This window comes from Acomys russatus, chromosome 16 (assembly GCF_903995435.1).
Source record: "Acomys russatus chromosome 16, mAcoRus1.1, whole genome shotgun sequence".
Lineage (NCBI taxonomy): Eukaryota > Metazoa > Chordata > Mammalia > Rodentia > Muridae > Acomys > Acomys russatus.
In genome coordinates, this window is record NC_067152.1 from 6,340,629 (window position 1) to 6,355,395 (window position 14,767).

A 14,767-nucleotide genomic window follows, 5' to 3' on the forward strand; every position below is an offset into this window, starting at 1 on the left:
ACCAATCCTCTTTTTTGGTGCTATTCCCACCCTCTTCCCAGGTACCTGGATTTTCTTGATCTTTCGCAGGAAGTAGAATTATGCATAGCTTACATGTGATCCTACCAATGGGCTAGTCAACGTGGACCTTGAGAACTGAGGAAACTGCCCCAGGGTTACTGAGTCTGAAGCCATCAACTCAGGTGGAACTTTTTACCCTAACCCTGTTTTCACACGTGAACATCTACTCTGAACCTAAAGCCTGGGCTCAGAGGCAGAGGACTCACCCAGCTGCACAAGGGCCTGGGTTTCACCTGCAGCATCACATAAAGAAGGCAAGGTGACACATACCTGTCATTGCAGCAGGCTGTAGAACTAGGTAATGGCTCAGGCAATAAAGTGCTTGCCACAGCAGCAGCAGGTCCTGAGTGGAAATCCTCAACAGTCATTTAAAACATCAAGGCCTGGGGTATACATGTGAGTGCCAGGACAGGGGAGGGTGGGGACAGGCAGGTCCCTGAAGCTTGCTGGCCAGCCAGCCTAACAGAATCAGTGAGCTGTAGGGTCAGCGAGAGACGCTGTCTTCAAACCAAACCAAACCAACAACAAAATCAGTTGAGAGCAATTGAGGAAGACGGCTGAAATCAACTTTTGGTCTGTACAGGTGCAAAAGAAAAGAAGTTCAAAGTCATTCCTGGTTACATAGCAAATTAAAGGCCAAATGGGTTGTATGAGCTCAAAATGACAGAGAAAAAGAGTCAAGGGTGGCCTAATTGCCTGAACTGAGACTGGCCTACAGGAATTATTGGTTCACTGAAGGTATAAGGGCACAGTAAGCTCATCTTTTTTGTACAAGCCTCAGGAACTTTGCACACGTCCCTTGTGCACTCTTACTGTTCTCCACCAACAGCGTCTTGTCCCTCAAGCCCACTTAGGATTCCAAATTTTTTAAAATTTAAATAATTTATTCAGATTACATTTCAATGATCCCAATTGTTCTTTTTATCAGTACCTGTTTCTAAACTAATTTATCTAACGTGGATGGGTGTTTTGGCTGCATGAAAGTCTGTACCGTCTGCATGCCTGGTACTCACAGAGGCCAGAAGAAAGTATTGGATCCCTTAGAACCGGAGTTATTGACCCTTTTGGGTGCTTGGAACCCAACTGTTGACTACATTCCAGGGTACCCTACACCCGCTTGTGACCTCCATGGGCACTGCACACATGTGGAAACAAACATGCAGGCAAAACACTCATACACATAAAATAAAAACAAATAAATCTGGTGTTGGCTGTTCTCCCTAAAGGTCCTCGGTTCAATTCCCAGCAACCACATGGTGGCTCACAACCATCTATAATGGGATCTGGTGCCCTGTGCTGACACACCATGCAGGCAGAAAGCGGTATACATAACAAATAAATAAATCTTTTTCTTTTTTTTTAGAGATTTATTTATTATTATGTATACAGTGTTCTGTCTGCATGTACACTTGCAGGCCAGAAGGGGGCATTAGATCTCATTATAGATGGTTGTGAGCCACCATGTGGTTGCTGGGAATTGAACTCAGGACCTTTGGAAGAGCAGGCGGTGCTCTTAACCACTGAGCCATCTCTCCAGCCCCAAATAAATAAATCTTAAAAAAAAAAAAAAAAAAAAAAAAAAAAGTACTTGCTTCTCTTCCAGAGGATCCAGTTTAGATCCCCAGCACCTATTTGCTGGCTAATAGCCATCTGTAATTCCAGTTCCAGAGGATCCAATGTCTTCTCACCTATGAGAACCCCAGGTACAGACACGCAAGCAGACAAAACACCACCTAGGCCACAGAGTGAGTTCCTTTCTTTCTTTCTTTCTTTTTTTTCTTTTTCTTTTCTTTTCTTTTTTTTTTTTTTTTTTTTTTTTGAGGCAGGGTTTCACAGAGTGAGTTTCAAGACAATTAGCACTATACAGAAAAACCTTGGCTCGATAAACTGAAAGAAAAAAACAAAAGGAAAAAATGATTAAATGTAGGCAAAGACTTTGCATAGATATTTCTCCCAAAAAGATATATACATTTTTGATGAACCGACAAGAGAACCCTAAAAGTCATGTATAATAAGGGAAAGATGGAAATTAGAACTTTGGTGAAGGGCTAGAGAGATGGCACAGAGGTTAAGATCACCTGCTCTTGCAGAGGAGCCAGTTTTGGTTATCAGCACCCACATGATGGATAACAACCACCATAGCCTCAACACCAACGGTCTAACACCTTCTTTTGGCTTCTATGGGTTCCAGGAATATACATGCAGCTAAAACACTCATACATATAACATTGGTTTTCCTAATTCAAGGCAATACTTCCTTACAGCCACTAAGATGGCTACAACCACAAGGCAGAGACTAGCAAGTGCTTACAGAGATGTAGAAAAATCTGAACCCTTATATACACTGGAGGGCTGTAATTCAGGCACAGCACCTTGGGAAAGTACCTTACAGTTTTTTTCTTTTTTTTTTTTTTTTTTTTGTTTTTCGAGACAGGGTTTCTCTGTGTAGCCTTGGCCATCCTGGACTCACTTTGTAGACCAGGCTGGCCTCGAACTCACAGCGATCCGCCTGCCTCTGCCTCCCGAGTGCTGGGATTAAAGGCGTGCGCCACCACGCCCGGCTCAGTTTTTTTCAAAAGGTTAGGCAGAGTCACCCTATGACCCAGCGGTCTACTCCTAAGTATAAGCCTAATAAAAATAAGATAACCACACCACAAAATCCCCCAAACAAGCAAACACCTCTCCACAGCAGCATTCTTCAGAATAGCCACAAACAAAACAAAACACAGAGAAAGCTAGTTGTCCTGGCCCATGCTCATAGTTCCAGCTCCTGGGAAATGGAGGCAGCAGGATCAAGAGTCTGTAGCCAGGAGCTAGAGAGTGATGGTTCAGCAGTTAAGAACATTTGTCAGGTGGTGGTGATGCACGCCTTTAGTCTCAGCACTTGGGAGGCAGAGGCAGGTGGATCGCTGTGAGTTCGAGGCCAGCCTGGTCTACAAAAGGGAGTCCAGGACAGCCAAAGCTACACAGAGAAGCCCTGTCTTGATTTTTTGGGTTTTTGTTTTTGTTTTTGTTTTCTAGACAGGGTCTTGGCTGTCCTGGTCTCCCCTTTGTAGACCAGGCTGGCCTCGAAGAGTGATCCGACAGCCTCTGCCTCCCGAGTGCGGGGATTGACGGTGTGCACTACCAGGCCCGGCCAACTTCTGTCTTGAAAAACTAAAAACAAACAAACCTGTCTTGACCCTCTGCTGCCTCCACTTGCCCAGTCTTGAGATTACAGGTTTGTGCCGTCACACCCAGCTGGAGCAAAGTATCTCTCTGGTGGATAATGGAAATGTCCTAAAATTGCTTGCAGGTTCAGCTACACAACTCCGGACATAGTGAAAACACTGGAACTTTCTCTTGGTTGTTGCTGTTGCTGTTGCTGTTGAGAGTTGAAGCCAGGCCCTTTTACATGTTACATGTTACGTACATACGTGTTCTACTGTACCCCTCAGCCCTGGCTTGTCGGCTGAAAATGGGTTCATTGTGTGTGGTCTTAGGAAATATTCAGAAAATGAGGCGGGCAGGCCACCCTCTTCCTGTTGCAGGCAGAGATCTCTCCAGTTTATTTTAGTTTTTATCTTCCTGGTGAGATTACAATCCACCCAGCCGGAAAACTAGTGTTTTCTCTTTGTTGACATCTGAGGAAGCAGCAGGCCTTGGGCCTGACATTTCTCCAACTAGGTCAACACCAGGCAAGGCAAACAGCACAGGCTGGTCTGGCAGCTGGTCGGGAGAGCCAGCATCAGGTTATGGGATGCCAGCAGGGAAGGCCCCTCCACCAGGCTTCTGAGGGCAAGACAAGGACGTCTTCCCTCTCTTGGTGGGCCATTGTAAGGCAGCGAATAGGAAAGCACTTCCGGAGGCAATGAGGAGGTTGGGGGGGGGGGGGCGGAGCTGCAACAGGAAGTAAGAGTGAGCCTGCAGAAACCCTGAACCCATCCCTGAGCAGATCCCCACCTGCCTTTCTTTGCATCCTGGTCATTTAATCTTCTACTACCCTGAGGGTTGCAAAAAGGATTCACGCTGTTCCTGCTTTACCCAGGAGGCAGCGCAAGTTCGAATCTGTTACGAAAGATGACCTCGCTTTCGCCAGCTGAGTTCTGAACCGTACTGTGGAGTAGAGTGTGCGTAGACAGCAATATCCCTGACGTTCCTGACAAAGACTAGTAGAATGTTGGAGAGCTGCCAGCTTCGTACCCAGAATCAGGGAGAGGCGTGGCTCAGTGGTGGAGTGCCTGCCTAGCATACTCAAGGCTCTGGGTTCCAGCCCAGCCCAGCAAAACAAACAAAAACTCATGCCAGAGAGAACCCAGGGCCTCCCAGCAGTGCCAGCGGCTTTACCGAGGTACTCAGAGCCAGCCAGCTGGAGCCCATTGTAACTGCAGGGAAGAGGAAGGCAGAGGGAGGCTTAAGTCATCCTCCTGCTTCCTGGAGAGGCCAAAGCGATGGAGGAGGGGAGGGGCCAAAAAGATGCCACACTGATGTCTCCTGACACGCCAAGTCACCCAGATGTGATTTCACTTTTTCCGAATCCAGGAGATCAGGTTAGCAGGATTGTAGAGGCTGGGACTCATGGCCTTTGGCACAACCACAAGTGAATACACGCACGCACGCAGGCACGTGCTCTTAACCCAGCACTGAAGACAAGGCCTCCCCCTTTCTCCCTAGACATATTTAGACTTGATTTCTCAATTTCACTTCCTGTGTTGCAATTTCCCCAAGCATCTGACTTTATGCTTGTCAACTCTACCTGGAAGATGGAGGCAGTGGAAAGCTCCCTCCCACATTGCCTTCCTAGGCCACCAGAATGGTGCACCTGTACCCTGTCCCTACCCAAGTGTCTCCTCGCTGCATGCAGTGCCAGGACCCATCCTCTTGTTGTCAGTGCCAATACGTGAAAGGTGCTGGTTTTCTTGGTTTTAGTCACTTAGCATTTGAACTCCCCTCTTTCAAAAAATATTTAGACGGCTCCCCACCCCAACACACACAATATAGTTTTGTGGGGGGTTTTGTTTGTTTGTTTCTTTTGGGTTTGGTTTTTTGGTTTTGGTTTTGGTTTTGTTTTTTGAGACAGGGTTTCTCTGTGTAGCCTTGGCTGTCTTGGACTCACTTTGTAGACCAGGCTGGCCTCGAACTCACAGCAATCCGCCTGCCTCTGCCTCACAAACATTGGGATTAAAGGAGTGAACCACCATGCCCAGCTCCACAATATGGTTTTATTGGAAGTAAATATTTCTTTTAGGAAAACTAAAAATATTCAATTTCCCTCCCCCCCCCCCCCAGACTTCCTTTTCCATAAGAATCTGGGCATAGGACTTAGGATGGACCAACAGAGGGAGCCGTATCAGACTAAGTGAGACCCAGGAGCTCTCAGGAATGTCCCCTGGGAAGTGTAGTTGAGGCACACACAGGGCAGGGAAGCTGGCTAGCACACACATAGGTTTCATTGCGGATGAGATCCCATGGGGATCTCTTTGTCTGTGAGGTTGAACATTGCTCTCAGGCCTCCTGATGGCCTATGAGCCATTTATCGTCTGTTGAATTTTCAACCTGTGCCTGTGGTTTGAAACTAGAAACTATGACAGGTTTGCTGTCACTGAGCCACTGGCTTGGTTCTCAGCCGTTTTCACTGAGAGAGAAAGTTGACCCAAGAGGTCCGCAGCACTTGTGAGGAAGGCTCAGGTGCCCCCTGGTCTACAGCAGACTCCTCCTCTGGGACTGAGGAAGGCGACCTGAGATGTGCATTAAGGCCAGAGAAGGAGCTATGTACTTTAGTCTTCACTTTTTCAAAACTTCCCCAGTGCCTTTAGGCAGGTCCCTTTCCCTCGAAAGCTCATTTGTCACATGGTCTAGGTCCCCCTCCCCTTTTTGGTTTTTTTCAAGACAGGGTCTTTCTGTGTAATATCCTTGGCTGTCCTGGACTCACTATGTAGACCAGGCTGGCCTCAAACTCACAGCAATCCGCCTGCCTCTGCCTCCCAAGTGCTGGGATTACAGGCGTGTGTGCCACCACGCCCAGTACATGCACTGTTTTCAGATGCTGATTTCAGTGCCCTGAGATCTGGTTACCGCCTTGCCACAGGCATTGATATGAATGTTGAGCCTTGTCCTGTACCCATGTGTAAGGTATGTTCTCAATTATCCCTGATTGGCTAAATAAAGACGCTGAAGCCTGTGACTGGGCAGAAGAGACGGAGTCACAGTTTTCGGTCCCTGGACTTAGGGTCAAGGGACAGCGAGGATGAGAGGGAGAGAGAGAAAGAGACAGAGAGAGAGAGAGAGAGAGAGACAGAGAGAGAGAGAGAGAGAGAGAGAGAGAGAGAGAGAGAGAGAGAGAGGGAGGGAGGAAGGAAGAAGGAAGCAGAAAGGTCACAAGTTAGCATGGAGAGAACCATGTGGCCGGGAGGTATCACTCTGAATTAGCATGAAGAGAAACAGCCTACATGTGCAAGTGTTAAGGGGGAGGTGCATGGGAAGAAGCCCATACAGGAATGATTAGAGCAGTGGCATGGGATGTGGGGCTGGGTGGTACCAAGGTAGTTTAGGGGCGTTATATCTTCCCAGCCCCAGGTGAAACAAGGCATATATAAAACCTATCAGGTGTCTGTGCCCTTTATTGTTAAACAGTGGGTTGAATAAAATTGCCATAATAATTATGGGCTTTTAATAATAAGCATCATTAGCCATACATTAATATTTTCCACAGCATCATTCCTGAGCCTCTAGACAGAATCTCTGCTCACTATTCCAGTTTCATGGAGTGTTTTGTTTATCTTTCCTATAATGATGTGACTGTTTACTTTTAGTGCATGTTAGTCTGCATGGCCAAACATAAGTCTCAGGTATGTTCTGGCCTTGGAAGTCCAGGGACCAGAGCTCTGCGTTAGAGAGAAGAAAGTGTGTATATGCAAGATCTGCAGAAGGCCTGGGCTTTGGAAATGGTATCTTCATCTACTTACAGGTGGCATGCTTTCTTCTCCTTCTCCTTTTTCTTTCTTTCTTTTCTTTTTCTTTTGTTGTTTTCAAGACCGGGTCTCTCCTCAGGCCTCGCACCTGGACCCTGCAGTCTTTCCAGTCACAGCGGTTGCTCTTTCAATCCTTGGTTGACTGAACTGAGACTGGACTTCTTTCTACTGGAGAAGACAGACCAAGGGCACCTTACTAAGAGAAGGCTAGAGAGGAGCCTGAGAAGGAATGAGGGGAGAGGGGTGGGCTTCTGTTGGGGAGGGGCTGGAGAAAGAGGCCGCTGGTGAGCAGCACATAGCATACGGAGGGAGGTAAGAGCAGAGCCTGAGCTGGGCGGTGGCGCACGCCTTTAATCCCAGCACTCGGGAGGCAGAGGAAGGCAGATTGCTGTGAGTTCGAGGCTAGCCTGGTCTACAAAGTGAGTCCAGGATGGCCAAGGCTACACAAAGAAACCCTGTCTCATAAAAAAAAAAGAACAGAGCCTGGTATTTGGGGAAACTGAATCCAAGACGCATCAGCATGCACGTGCACATGTACACAAAAACACACCATTAAATCACATTGGCAGCCTCAGGTGCCATGCTTGGAGAAAGTTGACACCATTTACTAGCAGCCACAGTTAACACTTCTTCTCAGTTCTCAAATGCAGAACTTGCCGCTCTGTCACACCAGATCTCTGGTACGGGGACCCAGAACCACCACGGCAGAGGAAGAAAGAGCATGACTGGCCTTCAGAAAGACACTTGCACAGCAGGAACCAGGTCTTTAGAAGGAAGCAGGAAGTTTCTCTTTGAATCAACTCTCCCTTCCAGCTTCTTGTCACTTAAGTAATGGTTAGAGGAAGGGAAAAGAAATGTCGACTTTATGTTCCTCTGTTTTTTAGAGTTTTGAGGACTTTTAGGTAATGTGGTCCAGGCTCACTTAGAACGTAGGATCCATCTTGCCTCAGCATCCCAAGTGCTGAGATTCCAGGGATGTGCCACCACACCCAGCTGCCATCTTTCTCTTAGGTTTCAAGCTCCCTAAGGAACAGATGAGTCTTGGCTTTGCCCTGTCCTTGCTGACTTTCATCCTTGTCAGGCCAGGAGATGGATGTCACATCTGATGCAAGTATTTGAGTCACTCACTACCTCTCTGGCCAGCAGTGTATACATTTCTTTTTGGAAGCCCAGCATGAGCCAGCTTCTCTCTTCTGCACGCCATATGTTTTGGTTCCTCTCACAACCTAGTCTACTCTGTCTGGTAGAGAACAGCAACCACAGAGGAAAGAAAAGAAAATGAGCTGGGCGTGGTGGTGCACACCTTTAATCCCAGCACTCAGGAGCCAGAGGCAAGTGGATCGCTGTGAGTTCGAGGCCAGCCTGGTCTACAAAGCGAGTCCAGGACAGCCATGGCTACACAGAGAAACCCTGTCTCGAAAAACAACAACCAAAACAAAACCAACCAACCAAACAAACAAACAAAAAACCCAAAAAACAAAAAAAGAAAAAGAAAAGAAAATGTCCTACTGGCTTGCCCAAAACCTGATCTTGTTTGTTCGTTTGTTTTGTTTTGTTGTTCAAGACTGTTTCTCTGTGTAGCCCCGGATGTCCTGGAACTCACTCTGTATACCAGAGGCTGGCCTCGAACTAAGAGATCTGCCTGCCTCTGCCTCTTGAGTGCTGAGATTGAAGGCGAGAGCCACCACCACACAGCCAGCCTAATCCTCGAAGCGTTTCTCATTTGAGGCCCCCTCCTCCCTGATGAATCGCACTGTGTCAAGTTGACATAGACCTAGCAGTACAAGCGGCTAGACAAACCACATTCAGAGGTCAAAGGTGAATCCCTGAGATGAACAGTCTTCTGGGGAGCAGGTACCTTAGTACACGGCCTTACAGACACTGTGTAAGGCTGGAGAGATCATCTCTGACCCACGGGGAGGCCAAGTCTGACTCACGGATGAGTTGGAAGTAAAGTAACTGGCAGAAATCATGGGCTTTGGGCACCAAGGGCCACCTGGTACTCTGTGAATCTAGGATAGAGGATGGGTCCAGTCATGTCTGGACCTCACAGGTGTCACAGCCATGCCAGGGAACTGTCACCTGCAGTGCTTGGGGACATAGCAGAAACATGGAATCTGTTTAGAACATTCCCCTGCAAACACATTAGAAAAAGCATGGTGGTTGGGCGTGTTGGAGCAAACCTGTAATCTCAACACATAGGAGACAGAGTCAGGAGAACTGCTGAGAGTTCAAGGCCAGCTTGGACTACAGAGTAAGACTGTCTCGGAAAGAGAACCAGAGCCGGGTGTGGCAGTTTCATCCCTGTGTGAGGAGGAACACTTGATGCAACACTTGAGTTATGTTGACTGGGGAAATGGTGACTGTGTCTCATCCCATTGTGGGGAACTCTGATGTGATCGGCCAATTGGCACCAAGTAGAGATGGGAGAGAAAGGTTCAGAAAATGTCTCTTCCTGGCTAACGGGTCTCTGCAACTTTGAGACTTGCCTGGTCAACAGAGCGAGTTCCAGGATGGCCAGTGCTACACAGAGAGACCCTGTTGACAAACAAACAAACAAACAAGAAACCAAACAAACCCTTTCAGACCCATTTCACTACAAATACACACCTCTCTAGGCAGCAAGATGGCTCAGCAGGTACAGGCACTCACTTCCAAGCCTGATGACCTGAGTTTGAGTCTCAGAACCCACACCGTAGGGTATGAGCTCCTCCCACAAGAAGACAAGTTGCCCGACGATCTTAACAGACACATCACACATGCATGTGTACACACACACACACACCCAAGTCAATTATATATGCTAACATTGCATTTACAGTAGAGCCAGGATTGATGGATGGCTAATACCTATAATCCTACCAGTCTGTTGGCAAAGGCAGATTGCTATGAATTCTGGGTGGGCTTCCTGGTGAGTTATTGGGACTCTGGTAGTGTGCCCGGTCCCTACTCATCACTCATTTAACCCGTGGCCAGGTCTTTCCTAACATATTTATTCATTCATTTAATTAGTTAGTTAGTTAGTTAGTTAGTTTTTGTTTGTTTGAGACAGAGCTTCTCTGTGTAACAGAGCCCTGGCTGTCCTGGTCTGGCCATCTGTCTGCCTCTGCTTCCCCAGTGCTGGGATTAAAAGCATGTGCCACCATACCCCGCTGCTGAAGTCTTTTTATACTTACTATCTCATTCCGTCCTGTGTGTGTTTAAATATTTAATTAGTTGATTAATTAATGTATTTATTTATTATATATACAACGTTCTGCCTGCATGTCCACCGGCAGGCCAGAAGAGGGCACCAGATCACATTATAGATGGTCGTGAGCCACCATGTGGTTGCTGGGACTTGAACTCAGGACCTCTGGAAGAACAGACAGTGCACTTAACCTCTGAGCCATCTCTCCAGCCCTTCTGTTTTATTTTTTTGACACAGGGTGAAACTCTTGATCCTCTCGTGTGCTAGAAGTATAGTCATGCACCATCAACCCTGATTTATCTTGCTTTTTTGTTTTTAATAAGATTTATCTTATTTTATATGTGTGGATGTTTGCCTGCATGTATGTTTGTCTGCCACTTTCACGCCTAGTACCTACAAAAGTCAGAGGAGGGTGTCAGATTCTCTGGCACTGGAGTTACAGATAGTCGTGAGCCACCATGTGGATGTTAGGAATCAAAGCCAAGTCCTCCGAGCCACGTCCCCAGCTCCTCTCCTGTTCTTTTTACAGCAGAACGGCATTTCCTTCCTGTGCCAGTGCCTTTTTTTTTTCTCTCTGTGTAGCCTTGGCCATCCTAGACTCACTTTGTAGACCAGCCTGGCCTCGAACTCACAGCGATCTGCCTGCCTCTGCCTCCCGAGTGCTGGGATTAAAGGCGTGCGCCACCACGCCCGGCTCTTTTTTTTTTAACTTTATTTTTTGGTTTTTCCAGACAAAGTTTCTCTGTGTTCTCTGTGTAATAGCTCTGGCTGTTCAGGACTCACTTTGTAGACCAGGCTGGCCTCAAACTCACAGCAATCTGCCTGCCTCTGCCTCTCAAGTGCTGGGATTAAAGGTGTGCATCACCACATCTGGCTAAGGTAAATAGTTTTTTAAAATAGTAAATTAGGAGCTGGAAGGATGGCTCAGAGGTTGAGTATTTGGTACCTTTGCAGAGGACCTGAGTTCAGTTCCCAGCACCTCCAGCCACCTATAACTGCAGTCTCAGGCACTCAAACGCCCTCGTCTGACCTCCTAAACACGGTGGTATGCATACACATAACTTTTTAAAAATAAAGTGAATCAGTAAACATAACGGCATTCAGGAATCCTTTGTTACGGAAGGAATTTTAGCCGGGCAGAGTGGCACATGTCTTTAACCCCAGAGTTCCAGAGGCAGAGGCAGGACAGTTGGAGCTTCATAGTGAGACTCTGGGTGGAAAAACAAAAACAAAGAGAGGGATATTTTTAATCACGTACTGGGGAGGCTGAGGCAGGAGGATCACTTGTTCCAGAGCAGCCTGGGCTCCCTCCATAGAGAGAACATGCCTTCAAAACCAAAACCAAAACCAACAGTTTGGTAGACAAGACCTTGCGTGGCAAGTCTCTTTATTGACACTCACCCGGAGTATAAAACCACCACATACATCACCTTCTGCCAGGCAATTTCCTTTGCCCATCGGGGAGGAGGGTTTTATGTTTGGCAAATAAGGCAAAAGCACATATTACATGGCTAAACAAAGTAACAGGGCGAAGAGTCGCAAAACAGCCCAAACCAGGAAGTTGACCTGAGCTTTAAGGGACTTCTCCTGACCTCTGCTGTCAATGTTTGGTATTGCACCGCCCGGGTGGTTTTTAGTGTTGTTTTGTTTTCTTCAAAGCAACCAGAAAAATGAGAATTTTATTCATTTATTTTTTTCTTAGACACGGTCTTGTGTACCCAACTAGCCTTGAACTCACTCTAGCCAAGGATGAGAGGAGCTTCTTGGTCCTCTTCTCTCGAGCTCCCGAGTGGCGGAGTTACAGGCTTGTGCCGTCACGCCTGGCTTTACGTGGTACTGGGATCAAACCCTGGCAAGTTAGAAGCATGATCAACGGAGCTACTTCCAACCCCAAGTCAGAACTTTAGAGGTGAAGTTTATGGACCACTGAGTCTAAATCCCTCTTTTTAGGTATGAGGAAAGTGCAGTCCAGGGCTTATTCAAAGGAGAAGCCCCCAAGTCAGTGTGTGTCTGAATTCACCCAGAGTCACGCAGTTATATAGCGACAACCGCAGGACCAGTCCCTAGAAGTGCAAACTCAGGCTTACAAATGGTGACTGTCTCCATTAGGGTGAGTGAACAGACTTCAGACTGTATGCAGAGGATCATCGTTATCATCTGAGCTGGGGCTACCGCTCCGCTCCGGTAGAGCTCTAGTCCAGTGTGAACACCCCTGAGCGAGACCGCTAAACGCCACAAGCAAAACAAAAAACTGCTAGCGTGGTAAATGTGGCGATCCAGGATGAGAGTTAGTGGTGGAGGCTGCAGCTAAGAGGTAAAAGGCCTTGGGCGGGCACACACACACACACACACACACACACACACACACACACACACACACACACACAAGAAAGGAAGGAAGAAATGGTGATGGAGGCAGGGGATAGAGGCAGGGAAGGAAAAAAGGAAAGACCAGGCAGGGAGTGCTGAAGCTGTCTTAGTGATTAAAAGTCCTTGCTGTGCTTCATGTATTTCAAGAGGACACAACTGTCTGTAACTCCCACTTCAGGGGATTTGGCACCCTCTCCTGGACTCCTTGGGCACTGCGTGGATGTGGCATATACACACACACAGAGACACATAAAGTAAGAAAGTAAGCGGGCATGAGTGCCTGCCTTTAACCCCAGCACTCGGGAGGCAGAGGCAGGTGGATGGATCTCTGTGAGTTCGAGGCCAGCCTGGTCTAGAGAGTGAGTCCAGGACAGCCAGGGCTGCACAGAGAGACCCTGTCTCGAAACCGGCCCCCCCCCCCCCGGATTATTTTTATCATGTTCCTAGTTGGACTTATTGTAAATTATATGCCTTGATCTTCTAATTAACTTTAGTTACTGTTTGATGGTACACCACCTAGGTCTGAGATCTAAATAATTCATATCTATACAACTCTTGGTCTCAAACTGAGGATGAGTTTCAACTCCTGATCCTCCTGCCTCTGCCTCCTAAATTCCGGAATTGTGGGCTTGTCACTTTACCTCATTCATAAAAGCTGGTTGGTTTGTTTGTTTAGTTGTAAATTCCTCTTTCCAGGAAGAAATGGTGACGCACACTTACAGTGCCAGCACCTGAAACACAAGCAGGAAAATCAGGAGTTCAAGGTCATCCTCAGCCATAAGGCAACAGCTCTGTGGTACCTGGGTTTTATGAGACCTCACTTAAAGAAGAGATAAAACCAAACAGAAAGTTTTCACTAACACCCTCCACCCTCCTCTTTACTAATTTTAAAAATCTTTTTCTGAGACAAGATCTTCTTCTGTGTGGGGCTGGAGAGATGGCTCAGCGGTTAAGAGCACTGTCTGCTCTTCCAGAGGTCCCAAGTTCAATTCCCAGCGACCACATGGTGGCTCATAACCATCTATTGTGAGTTTGGTGCCCCCTTCTGGTGTGCAAGTGTACATGCAGGCAGAGCACCGTATACGTAATAAATAAATAAATCTTAAATAAAAACTTCTTCTGTGGCTAATGACTGGCAGGAGGCTGTGTTTGAAGAACAGGCTGGTCTCAGATTCACACCCATCCTCCCGTGTCTGCCTTTGCCTCTTCCCTAGTTCTGGGTACAGGCACATGCTACCCTGTTCAGCTGATCAACCCACTGTGGCCTGGGAACTAGTCATATAATCCCAGTTATACAGATAGACAAATTAGGTATAAAAATCAGATACTGATAATAAATCATAAAGAAATTGATCCTAAACTTTTGTTTGTTTGTTTGGTTGGTTGGTTTTTCCAGACAGGGTTTCTCTGTGTAGCCTTGGCTGTCCTGGCCTTGCCTTGTAGACCAGGCTGGCCTTGAACTCACATTGATCCACCTGCCTCTGCCTCCCGAGTGCTGGGATTAAAGGTGTGCGCCACCATGCCCAGCTGATCCTAAATTTTTGGTGCCCATATAATTTTGCCATTTATTAGAGATTAAAGCAAGTTTGCAAGCTGATGAAATGTGCTGGCTTTTATACTGTTTTGTTTGGTTGGTTTTTTTTTGTTTTTGTTTTTTGTTTTGTTTTGTTTTTTGCTTATTTTTGCACAAACAGGTAAGTCTTGGGTCACCATATGACACTGCAAAGTACAGAGTATTTTCAGAGTTTTTCATTTGATTGGTGTGTGTGCACGAATACATGAAGGTATGAAACACACAGAGATCCGCCTACCTCTGCCTCCTGAGTGCTAGGATTACAGGCAGATGCCATCGTACCAGACAATAATCCAGAGTTCTTAACTGATCTCTATCTTATTTATTATCTTCTGTTTTATTTTTATAATTTTGACATTCAGCGGTTAGTTCTCATCCTCACTGACTTTCTATAAATTTAAAATTTTATTTTTACTCGTGTGTGTGTGTATGTGTGTGTGTGTGCGCGCGCACGCCTGCCTGCATGTCCCTATGTGCACTATATAATTGCTGTCCCCCTTGGAGGCTAGAAGAAGATGCTGGATCCCCCTGGAATCAGAGTTCTACCCAACATGGATGCCAAGAGCTGAACCAGATTCCTCTGCAAGACCACCAAGTGCTCTTAACCACCGAGCCATCTCTCAG